General features: G+C 40.2%; 1 long non-coding RNA gene across 1 annotated transcript in view; it reads left to right on the top strand.

Moving 5' to 3' along the window:
• Nucleotides 1–12,259: 12,259 nt before the first annotated feature.
• Nucleotides 12,260–19,385, top strand: part of LOC144332957 (uncharacterized) — a 54,575-nt gene continuing 47,449 nt past the window's right edge. The window contains exon 1 of the long non-coding RNA XR_013401229.1: nt 12,260–12,387. This is a non-coding gene — a long non-coding RNA (uncharacterized LOC144332957). The remainder of the gene's footprint in view (nt 12,388–19,385) is intronic.

Here is a 19,385-nt window from a genome sequence, read left to right on the forward strand (position 1 = left end):
TTATTTTTTATTTATTGCTAAAGAATTGATACATTGTTTAACAGGTTCTTTAAGAAAATTCTATTCTCTGATTTACCTTCCAAATGCGTTGAGTGGTGATGGAAGACTTAAGTCATTTAGTGTTTTTTAGCATTGCAGCCCACATCAAATTTCATACCTTCCTTAGTATACCCATTATTTGCCCAATAACATATAGACTAAGATCCATATTCCCAAGTCAAATTCTGAAGAAAAGTCTACTTTTAGATTTATTTTTAGTTTTTTAGTTTGCTTATACTTGACACCAAAACCACAAAATATTTGCATGAGCCAACGCTCAAAAAAGTGCTGCCATAAGCTTGTTACTAGAAACTGCTTTTAGTCCTAAATTGCCAAGGAGGAAAGAGTCCAAACATAGGTTTCCTGTTGGGGTCCCTGAGCAATATTACTTTCTGCCAAATGCCCTTTTTGGGGATTGACTTTTTTTAAAGCAACCAGTTAGAAAATATTGAGTGTATTTTAAAGCAACTGCAAATATATGAGTTAACAGAGTTAGAGATGAGGTTGTCAGTTACCACAGTTCATCAGTTCTTCATCCAATAAATATTTATTAAGCATCTATCATCTTCCAGGAACTACATGTTGGTTTAAGCCAAATTTAACTTTAAGATAAATTGGAGTTTATACTATTGCCTTCCAAATAGTAAATGTTACAGAAACAGGAACAAACACTAGGTTTTAAGATAATCACAATAATTTTATTCCAATAGTTTTCAAGGTGACTGGTTCTGTTAAGACGGGGGGTGGGGCAGGAAACAACTTTTGATAAAGAAGTAGACCAGGCACAGTGGCTCACACCTGTAATCCCAGCACGTTGGGAGACTGGGGCAGGAGGATCACTTGAGCCCAGGCAAAACAGGGAGACGTCATGTCTACTAAAAATTAGAAAAAAAAAAAATTTAAAAATTAAGAAAAATTAAGAAAAAAAAAAAAATTGGCCACGCGTGGTGGTCTGAGCCTGTACTCCTAGCTACTCCGGCAGCTGAGGTAGGAGCATGGCTTGAGCCTGGGAGATGGAAGCTGCAGTGAGTAGTGATTGCATCACTGCACTACAGCCTGAGTGACAGAGCAAGACCCTGTCTCAAAATTAAAAAAAAAAAGAATTTGGCAAAGCCAAGGCTTTCATTTTAAATATCTACATTCCTAAGCTTTTCTCCTCAATAATCATTTGAAGTAGACAAAAGACGAAAATAATAAAGTAAGAAGATCTGATAACTCTATAAGAAATTTTACCCAACAGAATACTTTCTGATAGCAAATTAAAATTCTAAAGCAACAGAGTATCTACATAATGGTGGCCATCTTAGGACGGCGAGTATTAGTATCAATCACTTTATATTGTTGGAAATATGCACATCATACATTCAGGCATTTAATTTTTTGATAAAGACTTAATGTCTACAAAAACACACATTAATTCATTTTAAAAAGGATTATTTTATTTCTAATTGACACATAATACCTGTATATATTTATGGGGTACAATGTCATGTTTTGATACATATGTTATACACTGTGTAATGATCAAATCAGGATAATGAGCATAGCCATCACCTCAAACACTTTTTATTCCTTTGTGGTAAGAACATTCAAAATTCTCTCTTCTAGCAACTTGGAAGTATACAATACACTATTGCTGACTACAGTCACCCTACTGTACCCTGGAACACCAGCACTATCCATCCAATGGACCTGTAACTTTGTACCTGTTGACAGCCTGTCCCTATCCCCGTCTCCTTCTTACTCTCCCCAGCCTCTGATAACCACCATTCTACTCTACTTCTGTGAGATCTGTTTTTTTATATTCCACCTAAGAGTGAGATCATGCAGTATTTGTCCTTATGTGTGGAGAAAGGGGAATTCTTATACACTGTTGGTGGAAAAGTAAATTAGTACAGTCATTATGGAAAACAGTATGGAGTTTCCAAGAATTAAAAATAGAAGTACCACGTGATTCAGCAATACCACTGCTGGGTATATATACAAAGGAAATGAAATCAGTATGTCAAAGAGATATCTGTACTCTCCTATTTATTACAGCACTATTCACAATAGCCAAGAAGGAATCAACCTAAGTGTTCATCAACAAATGAATGGATTTTTTAAATGTGTTATATACATATGATGGAATACTGTTTGGTCATAAAAAACAAAGTCCTGTCATTTGTGAGAATATGGATAAATCTGGAGGACAATGTGTTAAGTGAAACAAGTCAGTCACAGGACAAACATTGCACTAGTTCTTTTTTTTTTTTTTTTTTTTTTTTTTTTTTTTTTTGAGAGGGAGTCTGGCTCTGTCGCCCAGGCTGGAGTGCAGTGGCCGGATCTCAGCTCACTGCAAGCTCCGCCTCCCGGGTTTACGCCATTCTCCTGCCTCAGCCTCCCGAGTAGCTGGGACTACAGGCTCCCGCCACCTCGCCCGGCTAGTTTTTTTTTTTGTATTTTTTAGTAGAGATGGGGTTTCACCGTGTTAGCCAGGATGGTCTTGATCTCCTGACCTCGTGATCCGCCCGTCTCGGCCTCCCAAAGTGCTGGGATTACAGGCTTGAGCCACCGCGCCCGGCCTGCACTAGTTCTTGACTTGTCTCCCTCTGTGTAGTAATTCAGAGCCTACGGTAAAATGAATAAATGCTCTTTTTCCCCCCTAAAAGATCCATTAAGCATCGCATATATGCATTCTTGTCATCTCGTTCAGGAATATCAAGTTAATCTTGATATTAATCTTGATTAATCTTTTGCTTTCGCTTTGTTTTTTGGAAGCACTGATTAAATAATTTACACTAGGTATAAAATTAAAATTTACATTAAAACATTTAAATATGTAATTTGTCAACAGAAATATTGAGTAGTGGCATTTAAAGCACTGTGTTTGCTGCTGGATTTGGTAAAGGTGAATAGGATACTGAGTCTGCCTTCCAGAATCTTGTAATCAGTGGGGCTGACGAACTCAGTCAAGAACAATTCAATGTGCTAAGGAGGTTTGTACAGAAGAAAGAGAATTAACTCTGCCTAGGATGGAAGGAAGGGTGAGTCAGGGAATTTGATACATAAGAGGTGAATTCTGAGTTTGAGTTGATTCTGGGAAGTTGAGTGTTAGTCAGAAGGATTAGATGAGAGGAGATAAAGAGGAAACTCAAGAAGCTATAATAGAAAAGACAGGCCGGGCACGGTGGCTCACACCTGTAATCCCAGCCCTTTGGGAGGCAGAGGCAGATGGATCACTTGAGGTCAGGAGTTCAAGACCAGCCTGGGCAACGTAGTGAAACACCATCTCTACTAAAAATACAAAAATTAGCCAGGCTGGTGATCCTTGCCTATAGCTTCAGTCACTTGGGAGGCTGAGGAAGGAGGATTGCTTGAGCCCTTGAAGCAGAGGTTGTAGTGAGCCGAGAGTATGCCACTGCACTCCAGCCTGGGTGACGTGAGTGAAACCCTGTCTCAATAAATAAATAAATAAATAGATAAATAAATAAAAGACATGTGTTTATATAATATTAAAAACTCATATCATGCCAGGCACAGTGGCTCACACCTGTAACCCCAGCTTTAGGAAGCCAAGGTGGGAGGATCACTTGAGTCCAGGAATTCCAGACCAGCCTGGGCAACATAGCGAGACCCTGTGTCTACAAAAAGCTTAAAAATTAGCCAGGCATGGTGGCGTGTGCCTGCGGTCCCAGCTACTCAGGAGGCTGAGATGGGAGGATCACTTGAGCCCAGAAGGTGGAGGTTGCAGTGAGCTGAGATTGCGCCACTGCACTCCAGCCTGAGTGACAGAGGGAGACCCTCCCTCAAAACAAAGCAAAACAAACAAACAAAACTCACAAAACCCCAAAAACCTCATATCATACAAGAAGTTTTGGACAGAACAGGTACAAGGTACAATATTGTTGATACCAGAATTTATTTACCTAGAAAAAATATTTTAATTCAAATAATGCTGAAAAATTAGTATCAACATCATTTTATACAAAGATTTATTTTAAACTGGCTAGTAAAAGTACATACAGTCTGGGCGCGGTGGCTCATGCCTGCAATCCCAACACTTTGGGAGGCCCAGGCGGGCAGATTGCTTGAGGTCAGGAGTTCGAGACCAGCCTGGTCAACGTGGGGAAACTTCATCTCTACTAAAAATACAAAAATTAGCTAGACATGGTGGCAAGCACCTGTAGTCCCAGCTACTCGGGAGGCTGAGGCAGGAGAATCACTTGAATCTGGGAGGTGGAAGCTGCAGTGAGCTAAGACTGCACCACTACACTCCAGCTTGGATGACAGACAGGGCGACACTCAGTCTTAAAAAAAAAAAAAAGTACATATAATATGATCTCATCTTTTTAAAAAAAAAATGGCATGCACCTGTATAAATGTATGTGTGAAAATGCATTTGTGTGTTTGTGTGTTTACGTATTTATTTAAATAGGATTAGATGAGCATTGGTAAAACTATGGAAGAAACAGCCATGTAAACAACATGGTTTCCTTTGGAGAGTGGCTCATGTGAGAAGAAGGGGAAGAAAGAAGAAAGGGTGAGCCAAGAAAAAATGGTAAAAATATAGGTTAAACAGCATGAATTCATCTATGCATGTGTGTATATGCATACATGTGTACAATATATGTATATGTATATATAGAGAGAGAGTGTTGGGGGGGTGGAGAGAAAAAAGAGAGAGAGTGTTTTATAAGAAAAGAAAATGAAATACAAACTGAGGGGCATTCGGGGCAGATTGGATACCTTGTGTGAAACCACCAGCACATTTAAAAGATTGCAAAGAGTCACCGCATAGCATTTGGGTGAGACCTGTCTGTTCATTTCTTCAGTATCTGATAGTCCTATCAGCTATCACTGATAAATGTAGGTGGGATGGGTGATTTTTCCTTTTAAGCTGGCTGATGTTTCTCTCTTATAGGAATTTATAACCCATATCTTGGCATTGTCATTGGCAAAGAGGAAGATTTCTTTCCAAGGAGGAAGATGTTAATCTTCAGGCCTAGATTTTCTGGTTCATTATATCGTATGACATCAATAGCAAAGGAACCAGAGAGCACAGGCCTCTGGGTCAGCGTCTGAACCAGCAGGATGGAGCACTGGTACACATCTGGCCTTGCCTCAGACCCACTGGAATCAGCTTACCTTACCTCTTCAGTCTCAAGAGTCCCATTTGCAAAAGAGAGCTTATACTGTGTGCCTTGGAGGAAGGGCAAGCAAGCACATGACAAATTCTCATAAACAACCTTGATACAAACGTGCCAACTACAGAAGGTATGGTTCTGTTCCCTGCTGCCCTTAAGCTTCCAAGTAAAAGTCTTGCTTTTGTCTACTCGACTAATGGAAATACCTTTCATGGGTGTATACATGTATTTACTAAATCAGTTCTATGTATTATCTTCTGCATGTCATACCTGCTGCTGTCACAGTTATAATTAAATGTTACTGCAATTAAAATGTAGAGTAACCACTGTCAGCCTGAAAACTGGGCTGAGAGGCAGGGAAAGGGATTGAGCCACTCTGAGTCACACTGATTTCATAGGTTTTAAGCACAGGTGAGAGAACCAAAAACCACAGCCAGACATGGGCAGAAGAGAAATGGTCTTAAATAGATAAAATTGGACGAAGAAGAAAAGGGAATAGGGATTAGGAAGGAAAGATATGGATAGAGGTAGGAAGATATTCCAGGAGCCACTACAATAACTGAAAGTGACTGTTTGCAGTGATGTCTGTCTGTTTTGCTGTGAATGAAAAATAAAGGGCCTATGAGGCAAGATCTCAGCCAGGATCACAGAGGGAGGCAGGAGCCCAAGGGTGTAATGCTGTTCAACTTGATCCGTAAGCCAAGCTGTGTTTTCAGCTTTGCCATGTACTAGTTGTAAATTATTTAACTTCCTGTGCCTCTAGTTCTTCAAATAAATAATGGAGATGAAAATGTCAATAATAATATCTACAAGAGCAGACTATTACAAAGATAAAGTGAATAAATTGGCATAAAGTGTTTATTACACTGCTAGCACATAGTAGGTACTGTATATGTGCTAGTCCTTATTATTTCCTGTTTTCAGAAGGTAGAAGTAAGCAGTTTCTACTAGGATGGGTGAATCCTTTTCCCTGAAGGCAGACAAAATATTTAAATATCTGGAACAAAGAGAATAAAAAAAAAAGAAACATGCAATGTTTGCAGAATTCTTCTGAGAAGTTCCTTCTCAACCAAAAAGTTTGCTTGCATGTTGTTTAATGTTTTCATAAGCAACAGTGTCTCAAATGAGGAAGGACAATTGGTATTGAGGCTGCAATAAAAGAGGAAAAGGACTGTGACTAGAGGCTGCCTTGATCTACCATTTCTGACTCAGGTGAGGAAACCAAAGGGCCCAGAAACTGTCACCCCACTGACTTGGCTGTGATTTGTGGACAAAACCCTTTTTATCCTTCTTTTTGTCCAAACTGAACTGAGTCAGTTCAGAAATCCTGGACTTCTCAGATGTTCAATGCTATGTCACTTTGGCAGAGAGCAGAGGGGATGTCTGAATGTTCCTTAGCTCTGTCTTAAGTAGGAAATAAAGGGACAAGGAAAACCCTTTGACTGGGTTCTGTCTCTTCTTGTGTGAAACTTGTGTCTCCTGGGACCTAAGTTTTCTACCTTCTTGTGATTTAAGTAATCAAAGCGAGGCCTAGATGGCAGAAGGGAATGATTTACAAATTTTGGCCAACATAGAACAGGGCCCAACTCAGATAGGTAGAATTGAGAATGAAAACAACTTTCCGGAGTGAATTAGGCCGTGTGTATCAGATGCCTTTAAAATATTTATACTCTTTCATCCAGCAATTCTAAGTATTTATCCTAAGAAAACACAGCAGATGTGCACAAATATTTTACTATTCAAGGATGTTCATTACAGTTTTGTTTCTAATAGTAAAAAATTGGAAAAATCTAGATTTCCAAAAATAATCCTAATTAAATAAAGTATGATTCATGCATGTTGTAGACTCTTACAAAGAGGCTAAAAAATCAACTAGAGAAGAAGGTTTATTAACGTAGGAAAATGTTCACAATTCATTGGCAAATAAATATTGCAGAAAACCTCAATGATAGGGTAGAAGAATCGAAGGATAACTAAACCCTCTTCGATCCATGCATTTTATCCTATAGAAAGAGGAACTTTTTACAATGAAAAGAAAAAAATAAAGCTATTTATTAGATGTAGTGGAGTGGACAGCAAAGGGAAAGAAGAAATTGATGCCTACCAAATATTGCTATTCTCCTAGCTGTCCCCAACTTGGTGCTCTCACAATTCAAGCATTCTCCCCTAGGGCTATGGACTGATGTTCATGTAACCCCACAATTCATGTGTTAACACATAGCCGCCAATACAATGGTATTTGGAGACAGGGTCTTTAGGAAGTACTTAAGTTTAGATGAGATCATGACAGTGGGGTCCTTCTGATGGATTAGTGCCTTTATAAGGAGAGGAAAAGAGAGAGATCTTCCTCCAAGCAAAGGCTATGTGAGAGCCCAGTGAGAAGGCGGCCAAGCGCAGGCCCGGAAGAGAGCCCTCACCAGGACTCAATCACGTGGGCGTCCTCATCTCAGACTTGCAGCTTCTACCCATTACCCAGCTACAAAGCCACTTTACGTGTTTAGGTATTTATTATAGCAGCACCCCTCTTTGTGGTACCAAAATCCATTTGTCAGCTTGGGCTGCCATAACAGAATACCCTAGAGTGGGTAGCATAAACAACAAAAATTTATTTCCTCACAGTTCTGAAGACAGGTATACCCAAGATGGATATGGCTGGTATGGACATGATGTAAGTCCCTCTCATAGACTACCCTGGGTTTCACGTGCCAAGGCTGTCCCAGGAGGGAAGCCAAAGGAGCAGAAGCATGTGGTGCAGGAATCCTGCCTTGACCAGAGCTCAGCCGTGTCATGTCCCCCAGCCCCCTGCACACTTGTTATCCCACGCTCCTGTCCATCTGCAGCAGTGACTAAGGGCCCAGAAAGACACATACATGTTAATGGTGGTTATCTCTGGGTGATAAAAGTATGAATAATTTTTATATTTTAATATTTCATATAGCAAGCGCAAATTACTCTTGTAGTTGGAGTGAAGAGTCCATTAATTTAATCAATTTAAATGTATGTCATGGACGGGCAGATCTTAGAGCAGGACCTTCTGAGCTTCCATTTTGCTCATCTGTAAAATAAGCCAAATGACTGGTAAAGTTCCTTCTAGCTTTGGCAGTCTGTGATTCAACAGATTTGCTTTTTAAGGGTGAAGAACAGGAGGGTAGCTTAAGAAGGTCACAGACTCTAAGGTATGCATGCAAAAAATCTTTAAAGCTGATCAAGTGCAAAGCTAGTTGCAGTGTATGAAATTTGTTTTCAGCACTTTGGGGGGCCGAGATGGGCGGATCACGAGGTCAGGAGATCGAGACCATCCTGGCTAACACGGTGAAACCCCGTCTCTATTAAAAAAAAATACAAAAAACTAGCTGGGCGAGGTGGCTGGCGCCTGTGGTCCCAGCTACTCGGGAGGCTGAGGCAGGAGAACGGCGTGAACCCGGGAGGCGGAGCTTGCAGTGAGCTGAGATCCGGCCTCTGCACTCCAGCCTGGGCGACAGAGCAAGACTCCATCTCAAAAAAAAAAAAAAAAAAAAGGAAAAGAAATTTGTTTTAATTTTTCGTTTGGATAAGAACAGAAATCACATTAACAGGAAACATAGTATCTGTTATTTGGGAGATGGGAATGACATGGTCCTTAGCTCTCTACCTAACAGGTGTCTGTGGGTATTCATTCAGAAACCCCTGCAAAGGTGGTGATTAGGTGAAAGGAGATTTTAGATTCATCTGGACACTTCTGGAAAATGACTCACTCATCTATTTGGTGAACGTTTACAAAGCACATACCTCTGATTTGTTCTGAGGTATAAAGGTGCCTCATGCTATTCTCTGTCCTCAGAATCACCACAATGTTGTCATATATTTTTGACTACTTTCCCTTTTTAGAAGAACCTTGACAAATTTTTCTTAGATAAATATAACATTTTAATATAAAGACTCTCAAGTATTTGGTTGATTACGTAGTATGTTTATATTGGCAAAAACAATGTTGAGCTTCATGGAAATGTTAAATCTTAAAATTCCTTGTTTATTTTTTATTTTTTGGGAAGAAGCCTTGCTATGTTGTCCAGATTGGCCTCAAACTCCTGGCCTCAAGTGATCCTTCCATTTCAGCCTCCTAAGCAGCTGAAACTACAGGTGTGTACCACCATGTGCAGCTAAGATATCTTATACTAAGTTAAAATATATATATATTACCATTCTGAAATTATGACAATAGGGAATTCATTTACCTACGCTATCAATTTTCTATAAATTTTTAATGATTTTTTTCTTTCTTAGCATTTCTAAATGTATTTTACACTGTTGTAACATTGACTAAAAATTTAAAAATCACTCACTGTTCCATCACTTCAACCAATAATTTGTTTTCACTCTTCTATAGTACGTTCCAGGCTCTCTCTGTTTATTTATGCGTGTAATTTTTATGTAGCTGTGTCTCATAGCTGACACATGTTTTGGGCTCCTGCTTCTTTAAATAGTGTCACATTACACCTGGGAGTGGTGCTCAGGGCATGTGCTCTGGGCATTATACTTGGGAGTTGTCCCTGCTGTTGCCTCATAGTCTTTGTAAATGACCATTTATAATAATTATGCAATATTCTACCAACCTGATGTGTGTGTGTGTGTGTGTGTGTGTGTGTATATATGATTTTCTTTTTTAAAAAAACTACTTTACAAAGTTGTCCCAGGACAGCTTTATGTAATTTACAGGCTCCAGAAATAACCAAAACCCTCATTTGCCACAAAAATTCACCCAACTGCAATTGGATCTTTGGGCAAAGCCTTCCTTGCCTTCTCTTTGGGTTAAAGATAGTTTTGGGAAAGTGAATACTTTTAATCCCTAACATCTATATTGCTGATTGGTTTCATCGGTTGACTCCTCTCCCCGCATAGAAAGATTAGGGAAGAGGGGAATGCTGAAGTTGGGGTGGGAAGAAATGAAGCAGAAAGAGAGGGACAGGTGACATAAGTACCAAAGATAAATGTTGCCTGCTTCAAAATGTTTCCTAGGGTTACTTCTGAGCACTGTTCCCTTGAAGACTTTAGGGGCATCTGTTATCATTGTCTGCATTTTCAGATGGAAAAGTAGAAGTCACTGAGGCTAAGTGACCAGTCAGAGGTCAAATGGCAGTGAGTGGTGGAGTCAGCATGAGGATTCCCGTCTGTTGGCTTATTGTCTTGAAGTGTTTTCTCCCATGAGCGCCTTTGCAGCCACTCATCAGCACCACTTTGACTCTCACAGTTGGGTGAGCTCCATAAAGCAGGCCAGGAAAACCTTCCAGGGGTCAGGTCACCGGCAGTTTCTGGGACAACGCTTTGCTGCTGCTCCCAGTCACTACCCTTCACGCTAAACCAGAAAACCGGCTACTCCAAGGTTACAGGACATCTATCCCTTCCTTCTGGGGATAAACTTATCCTCCTGCCTATGCCTATCCCCAAGCCCAGCCAGTAGAAAATAATGGAATAATGTGTGACCTTTATGGGCCCCTCTGAGGTAGGAAAATGTACTTGGCAAGGTAGTCAGTCTAGTGTGAAGCACAGGGGCTGTGGAATCAGCTCAGTGGCTTTGATGCCGGGTTCTATCCCCAGGGCTGTTGCTAGCCCATTTAGTGCCTTTGTTCATGTTAGAGGAAGGTGTCCCCTCTGGTGGGTGCAGCCCTGCCGGCATGTGGCTGGGCAAGTGAAACACAGGCTGGATTTTGGCCTCTATTTATTCATTTGGCTGCCAGTGCCTTTGGAGCAGTGAGTGACTTACGCAACTCTATGTAAGTGCCCTATCCAGACTTTACTATTGGCTGACCTGAGCAGGCTGCTTGACCTTTCTGAGCCTTGGTTTCCCCATCTGTAAAACAGACAAAATAATAGTACCTGCTTCAAGGGTTGGCAGGAGGTTAAATGAGATGGTGAGTGTAAAACACCCAGGATGGTGCCCTGTGAGTAGTAAGCCAGTGTTCTATAAAATGGCAGCTGTTATTACTAGCTGTTACAGTTATGGCTTGGCTTTATAAAACAATATACTTTTTAATACTCTGTTGAGCAACTTGATTTGCCTAGACACGTATTTTGTAAATGGTGGGCAATTATGAAAAAGGGAAGCAAGATTCATAATAGATTATTTGTTATCATTTTAATATAAAGGTTATGATGATTCTTTTTGGTTGCACCATCTGAAGTAGGCATATCTGATATAGAATTTCTAATTACATGTTTAGTTCAAGAGAGAGTCATTTATAATTCACACCCTGACACACCCATGCCCCTGGAGAAAACTTCAAATTTTATGGGATGTCTTGGGCATTGGGACAGACAACTCCATTCAAGTTATTATTTGGTAAATTCTTGCTCTGTTTCCTACAGTAGGATGAGTGATAGTAGGATGAGTGATACGATGAATAATCCAGAAGCAAACACCGAGGAATGTCTGATTTGCATAGGCTCATAAATGAGTCTCCTAAACTGGGTTTCAAAAGAAAAAAAAATGTGGTCTCTGGTAGTTCTCAGGCCAAGTGAGGTCCCAGCGTGTTTGGTCGGCAGCTCTGCTATCCACCCCACCAGGACCCAATATACCGTATTCTATTATTTAATTATCTTGGTTGGAAGGGGACACATATAATTTAGCCCTGGGAACTTTAAAAAAATTCCTGACAATTAATAAATAGAAGAGTCTTTTGTGTGATTTTAAAGTCACCGGAGGGCAGACATAAATTGTCAACTTACCTAAAAGAGAAACATTCGCCTTTTCTAGAGAGGCTCACATCGGCTTCCAGGGAGTGCATCATCCATAATTTAGCATAACTGCTTTGAAAATAAGTCTATAATCTTTAAATAACTCTGTGGGTCTCTTGCCTGGAGTCTTCCTTTCAACTTCTTTCATAGAAGAATTTATAATCAAATAATAACACTGATTTTAAAACAAGCAACCATACATCCATCACTCAAGAACTCACTTAAGGTTTGGGGGGAGCCGTTTCAAAACAAAGCAGCAACAGCAAAACTCACCATGGTAAAACTTTAACAGAGGAGAGCACCTAAGGACTCGGTGACTCAGTGTTAAAGGGATGGGAAGTCAGGTCATTTCCGATGATTGTGGCCTTTTACTTCCGGTTTCTCAGGCTCAAATGAGAAAGGAGTGAGTCAGAAGGTGGGCATGATAACCCTGTAAATCTCTGTGGCAGGGTGCCCTACTGTGTCTCAAGCCATTCAGACGGGAGCTGTTTGTAGATGGTGACTCCTTCAGGTAACTGCTTGCAGAAGTGAATGCTTGAGAGAGTTTGGTTTTTGAGCAGAAGGAGAAGAATTTTGTGTCTGTCTTAGGAGAGCGATGCTGGAGGGTGGATGAGGAAAATAGAAGGGGAAGGCATAAAGTCCCGTCTCTTTTGCTCCCCCTCCCCATCCCCAACACTTACACAGGTTCACACTGGCTGGAGGGGCTTCTCCAGAGCCCAAACCAAAGCACCTAGTTTCCAAGCTTGCAGCTTTGGGAATCTAGATGACAAGTCCAGCATGGGGTGGTGATCGGGCTAGACTTCCTACCTCTACTTTGCTTCCAAAGGCAAGGCAGCTTTTGTATTTAGACTCAGGGCAGCCGCAAGCCTTCCTTCTTAAGTAGCCCATCATTATAATTCAGCATGAATATCAGTGTGACTTGTTGCCACTCACAGGCTGAGTCTGGTGAGATCTGGGCTATTTTGGTTTTAGAAATAATTTATAAATCATTTAGAAATATTTATAAATGACTTTAATGTACACTATGTAATTTAATCCTCCCAATGACCTTGAGGAGAGTACTACTGAAGAGACAGGGACTCAATGGCTATAAGTCTTTTTTTTTTTTTCTTTTTTTTTTTGAGATGGGGTCTTGCTCTGTCACTCAGACTGGAGTGCAGTGGCGCGATCTCGGCTCACTGCAAGCTCCACCTCCTGGGTTCAAGCGATTCTCCTGCCTCTGTCTCCCATGTAACTGGGACTACAGGCACATGCCGCCACGCCTGGCTAATTTTTGTAACTTTTAGTAGAGATGGGGTTTCCCATGTTGGCCAGGCTGGTCTTGAACTCCTGACCTCAAATGATCCACTTGCCTCAGCCTCCCAACGTGACGTGCTGAGATTATAGGCATGAGCCATCGCGCCTGGCCTGGTTATAAGTCTCAGGGTGACAGAGCTGGTGTGGGCTGAGCTGGAGCAGGGATGCAGGTCCTCCAGGAGACCTGCACTTAACAGGTGACCAGTGCACCCTACAGCCACCTGGTGAGTACCTCTCTGTGTCACAAGAACACTTTCTAGCCAGTGTTTTACATATTTCCTGGATAGCTGGGAATTACCAGTAGGTAGAGTATGGCACTGCACACTGGTGATTATGAATGCTGTTGGCCATGGGTGTTAGATGTCATCGTGTGCCAGGCCCCTGAAGAACATAATCTGTTCACATAGTTTCTCTAAAACTTTGTTTTCAAAACAGGTCTCATCTTTCCTTACTTCTGCCAGTGTTCTCATTCTTGATTTTACATTTGGAGCACAGAGAATCTAGACAAAATTAAGAAGAAATTGAAAATTGAAAAAAATCAATAAAATAAAACCCTGAACCCAAGAATGATCAAATTTTACTTTAAAATTTAACTCAAAAGGGATAGTTGTTCTGGCCTTCAGACATGCTTTGTAAGAAAAAAAAGGATGGTTGTTTATGCCGTGATGGACTAATTGCATAGGTAAACATGTGAGGAATCCTCATTTTATTTCTTAGGCTAAAATGAGAATCCCTGTAAATCGGAATGTAGTCTATCTTACTGAAAGGTTTCACTGTTCAGCTCTGCTTATCCATCAGAATCACATGGGAAACGGCAAATCACAGAGGCCCAAGCTCAACCCTATTCCTACCGAATGGAATCTCTGGAGGTGAAGCTGTTTTAAAATTTTCCCAACCGGTTCTGATGCGTACCAGAGTTAAGAATCAACCAGTGCACTGAACTGGCAATTTTAGCAAAAACCGGAGGAAACCAGGGGCCTATGCAGAAAGCAGGAAATGCCCTCTAGTGGCCAAAGGACGCCATCATCCATTCTCCATGCTGTTGGGCCCTGGGACCTATGGCAGAGTTAGAGAAGTGGGAACAAAAGTTCCTGTTGTAAACTACAGTATAATCCACTGATTCCTACCAATATGGCCCTAAAACTTAACTGTAAGACCCATGAGGGCAGGATCCACTTGTTCTTGTCTTGCCCACGAGGGTGCCTGGCATAATGTCTGACCCATTGTGATGGAAAATCTAAAATTAAGGCTCAATTTTATGTGTTGCCTATGAAGCCTCAATTTTACATGTTGCCTTGACATATATAGTAAAATCAGGAGGGTATCAAATGGCCTAACTGCAAGTTTCTTCTCCCCTGTTCAGCTCCCATGAATAAGGTCCCCTAGCCAAATAGCCCTCCTTTTCAAATCAGCCAGACAGAGTTCCTGTTTATCCCGGACTAGTGGGTTCTCTGCCTGCTTAGGGAATTATTCAAACAAGTCAATCACATCCTCCCACAGGAACTAGGCCACCTCACCCCCTTGATACTCCAAATCCTGCCTCCATGGCACTTGGCTCTTCACTCTGACCCTGAGTGCAACCCTGTGTGACCCTGCATGGCATGGGGTATCTTCCTCCCCTAGGCTGTGACTTCATGTGACTAACAAACTACTATCAATCTCAACTGTCTAGTGTGAGCTGTTGTGTGTTCAGCTATCCCCACAATCCTGGAGTGAAAATTGCTCTCACCAAAGAGGAGGCAATCAAAACATCCATAATAAGTGTTCTGTAAATATTTGTTAAATGAATGAATGAGACCAAAGGGCTCTTGACAAGTTTAAATACCTTTATTTTATTGATTTGTTGTCAATTTGCATACACTTTCAAAGTGATCATAGGCACAAATGAACAATTCAATGAATGTATTCGTAGAATGTTAAGGCTGGAAGATATCTTAGAAATCATCAGGATTAACCTTCTTGTTTTATTTCTAAGACAACTACTACTCAGACAAGATCACGAATTCCTCAAGGAAAGTGGCTATGTTTTATTTATTTTTATATTCCCTTGACTCAGCACAGAACTGGTGTACAGTACATGTTTGATAAATGAATAAACAAGGATTAAGTGAATTTCCCTGGAGTACATGGTAGGTAATGACACCAACAAGGATTTAATTCCAGAATTCAACAGATATTTGTCAAATATCTTCTGTGAGCCAGGTGCAGTGGCTCACGCCTGTAATGCCAACACTTTGGGAGGCTGAGGCAGCAGGACCGTTAAGCTCAGAAGTTCGAGACCAGCCTGGGCAATATAGTGAGAACGCGTCTCTAAAAAAAAAAAAGAAAATTTTTTTAATTAGCTGGGCGGGGTGATGCATGCCTCTAGTCCCAGCCACTAAGGAGGCTGAGGCAGAAGGATTGCTTGAGCATGAGAGTTTGAGGTTGTGGTGAGCTGGGATCACACCAGTGTACTCCAGCCTGGGTGACAGAGTGAGACCCTGTCTCAAAAAAAAAGAAAAAAAAAAGTCTTCTGTGAGATACAGTATCTTGCTAAGTACTCTCTGAGAATGCAACTAGGACTCCAGGCATGGGCTACAAAAATGAGAAAGACACAGTCCCTGCCCTCAAAGAACGGATACTCTGCAGATGTGCTGTCCAGTACGGTAGCTTCTAGTGACATGAGGCTATGTAAAACAAAATTAATTAGAATTAAAAATCCAGTTCCTCAGTTAAATTAGTCACATTTCAAGTATTTAATGGCTAAATGGTGGCTAGTGGCTACCATATTGAACAACAGAGATACAGAATATTTTGATTGCTGTGGAAAGTTATATGGGATAGTGTTGCTATAGAGAGAAAAATGTTATGAGCCTGAAGCCCTAACAGAAGGCAGAAGATGATAACAGAGGTACAAATTAATTGCCATGGGGTCAGAGAGGATTGTTTCAGAAAGTCCCCACATGATTCCAAGTTTTCTGAAGACAGGGACTCTTTGGCTCCTAGCACGTAGCATAATGCCTGACTCATAGAAGATGCTCAACCCACTTATTGAATGAAAATAAACTACCCATAGCAGTAGTGCTTTTTTCCTAACATTTCAAAAATGAGAGTATAGAGAATAATATGGCCATCATCAATGTATCCACAGCCCAACTTTATAAAATTTTAACATTTTGCGTATTTGTTTCAAATATAGAAAAATATGTATATATTCCCTTAACACAAATACAAGATCTGAAACAAATATATACTAGAATTTATCTGTTCTACTTTAAATGGAAATGTATCCTATTTCCAGTTTTTATAATTACCAATAAAGCCATAATGAACATTCTCATAAGCGTTTTTTATGGAAACATTCAGAGTTTATTCCTAGAAGTAGTATTGCTAGGTCTGAGGTTATATGAATCTTCAACTATTCTGAACACTGACAAGCTGATTTCCAAGGGGATTAACTGATATATATTCCCATCAGCATTGTATGAATGTTCTCATTGTTCTGCATTCTTGTCAACACTCAGTATTGTCAGGCTTTTATTCTTTGCCAATCTGATAATGTGAAAAGATACACTGTAGTATTTCTGAGGATGTTAAAGGCATAAGAACAAGGCAAAAAACCAAAAACAACAACAACAAAAAACTACCCTGTTATAATCCTGGCATTGGGGTATAAGAGAAATAACAGAGTTATTTGCTTTTCATGTTGTAATGAGAAAATTGGCACTAGGTCCAAAGTAGCGACTGACCTTCAAGATAAGCAAAACTGCAAGAACAGTGTAAGACAGTTTTATCATGCTCTGCCTCTTTGCCACTACTAGACATAGGCCAGGACACTTTTAAATAGAATTTGGAAATCAGAATATTTTCAGCATGTTTGCAGTGTGTTATATATTCTTCCTAGCGTAAACATAATTTATTTCCTCATGTGTCTCATTAAATGCACCCCAGGAGAAAATATTCACAGACTATGCATCCAGCAAAGGACTGATATCCAGAATCTGCAAGGAACTCAAACAAATCAGCCAGAAAAAAGCAAATAATCCCATTAAAAGTGGGCAAAGAACATGAATAGACAATTCTCAAAAGAAGATACACAGCCAATAAACATATGAAAAAAATGCTCAACATCAGTAATGATCAGGGAGATGCAAATTAAAACCACAATGAGATACCATGTTACTCCTGCAAGAATGGCCATAATTTAAAAAGTGAGAAAACAATAGATGTTGACCTGGATGTGGTGAAAAGGGAACACTTTTACCCTGTTGGTGGGAATGTAAATTAGTACAACCACTGTGGAAACCGGTGCGGAGATTCCTTAAAGAACTAAAAGTAGAATTACCTTTTGATCCAGCAATTCCACTGCTGCATATCTACCCAGAGGAACATAAGTTATTATATGAAAAAGACACATGCATGTTTATAGCAACACAATTAGCAATTGCAAATATATGGAACCAGCTTAAATGCCAATCAACCAACAAGTAAAGAAAACGTGGTATAAATATGCTATGGAATACTACTCAGCCATAAAAAGGGCAACTTGGATCGAGCTGGAGGCCATTGTTCTAAGGGAAGTAACTCAGGAATGGAAAACCAAATACCATATGTTCTTACTTATAAGTGGGAGCTAAGCTATGAGGATGCAAAGGCATAAGAATGATATAATGAATTTTGGGGATTCAAGGAGGAAGGCTGAAAGGGGGATGATGGATAAAGGATGATATATAGGGTATAGTATACAGTTCAGGTGATGGGTGCACCAAAATCTCAGAAATCACCATTAAATAACTTATCCATGTAACCAAAACCACCTGTACCTGAAAAACTCTTGAAATAAAAATAACTTTAAAATTTAAAAATGCACCCCAGGGTCCCTAGCTTTCCACTTCTTTGTCTTAAGCCAATTTCTGGTGGAAAAAATTATTGGAAAGTGAGGAGCTGTGTGAATTAGATATCTACTGTTGGGAAATCTTAGCAATCCAAAGTACTGTCAGCTTAACAAGAGGCAAGGTAGCATGTGCAGACCATATCTTGGAATATTTGCTTACAGCTAATTCTTGTAAATACTTTAAATGCTTGAAGCACAGAAAAATAATCCTATAATTTAGGAACATATTACTATTTCATCTTGCAGAGATTTTCCAGTATGATTTTAGCTAATACCTGAGGAGCTAAAATGAACCAGTTTAGAAGGACTTTAGAGCCTGGGGCGGTGGGAAACACCCATGGCTCCACTTCCCCAAGTGGTTCTTTGATGGAAATAAAGTATTTCTTAGCAACCTTTCATTATGGCTGGCTTACTCATGGGAGATTTGAGATAATGCCAATTTCACCTCTGTGAAATCCTTCTTGGAGTAATAACTTGAAAATTTTTTAAAGGGATACAAGATCTGAGAATGTTTTCCTTGCTTCTTCATGTGAACTGGAGAGTTGTGGCTGAGAAAGCAGATCAGCTGGACTCTGGGTAGCCAACTGAGATCTATAGAAATAATTTAGCTGAAAGCTCAGATGAACCAATTGTGTTCCATTTGCTAATCTGAATCCAGCCCTTGGTTTTCTTTTTCAAAAAGCAAGGTCTATGTCACCTGTGGTGTTTTTTCCTAAAACCTATTTGTGAATGACAGCGTTTAGAAAAAGTATGTCTTCTTAGAATAATCAGCCTTGCTCATTCCAGAGAGCTGGTTGTTAGTTTCCTCCCTGATTTTTAGTTTGCAATGAAAGGGCTGCTTCCACAGCAGAGCAGATGACTGTGAAAAGCTAATAGACATTTTTCTAAGGAGACAAAAAGAAAAAATGTATTTATAGTTCCTATGGAGAAACATACAATTTAGGTGTTACATCTATAAATGAAAAGCTAAAAATGTGGTATTAAAGGGTTTTGACTGTGGTTAAACAAGCTAGGTCCAAATCTTCTTCTTCCCCCTGCCATTGAGTGGTTTGTTTGTCTTTTTTGTGTCTTTATTAATTGTTCTGAGGACTGGATGAGATTCATTAATTCAACAAACATTTATTAAATGCCTTCTACTGGCTGGCATTTATCCCAGGTGCTGAGGATACAGTGGAAAATAAATTCGTGTCCCCATTCTCACAGACTTCTATTCTCGCAGGGGAAATGGCTTGCCGTAACAAATAAATGAACAATATCATTGTAATTGCCTTGGAAGGGCGCTGCTTTAAAAGGGGTAGTCTGGGAAGACCTTTTTGAGAAGGTAACACCTAAGCTGAGGT

The sequence above is a fragment of the Macaca mulatta genome, chromosome 11 (genome assembly GCF_049350105.2).
Source record: "Macaca mulatta isolate MMU2019108-1 chromosome 11, T2T-MMU8v2.0, whole genome shotgun sequence".
Classification (NCBI taxonomy): domain Eukaryota; kingdom Metazoa; phylum Chordata; class Mammalia; order Primates; family Cercopithecidae; genus Macaca; species Macaca mulatta.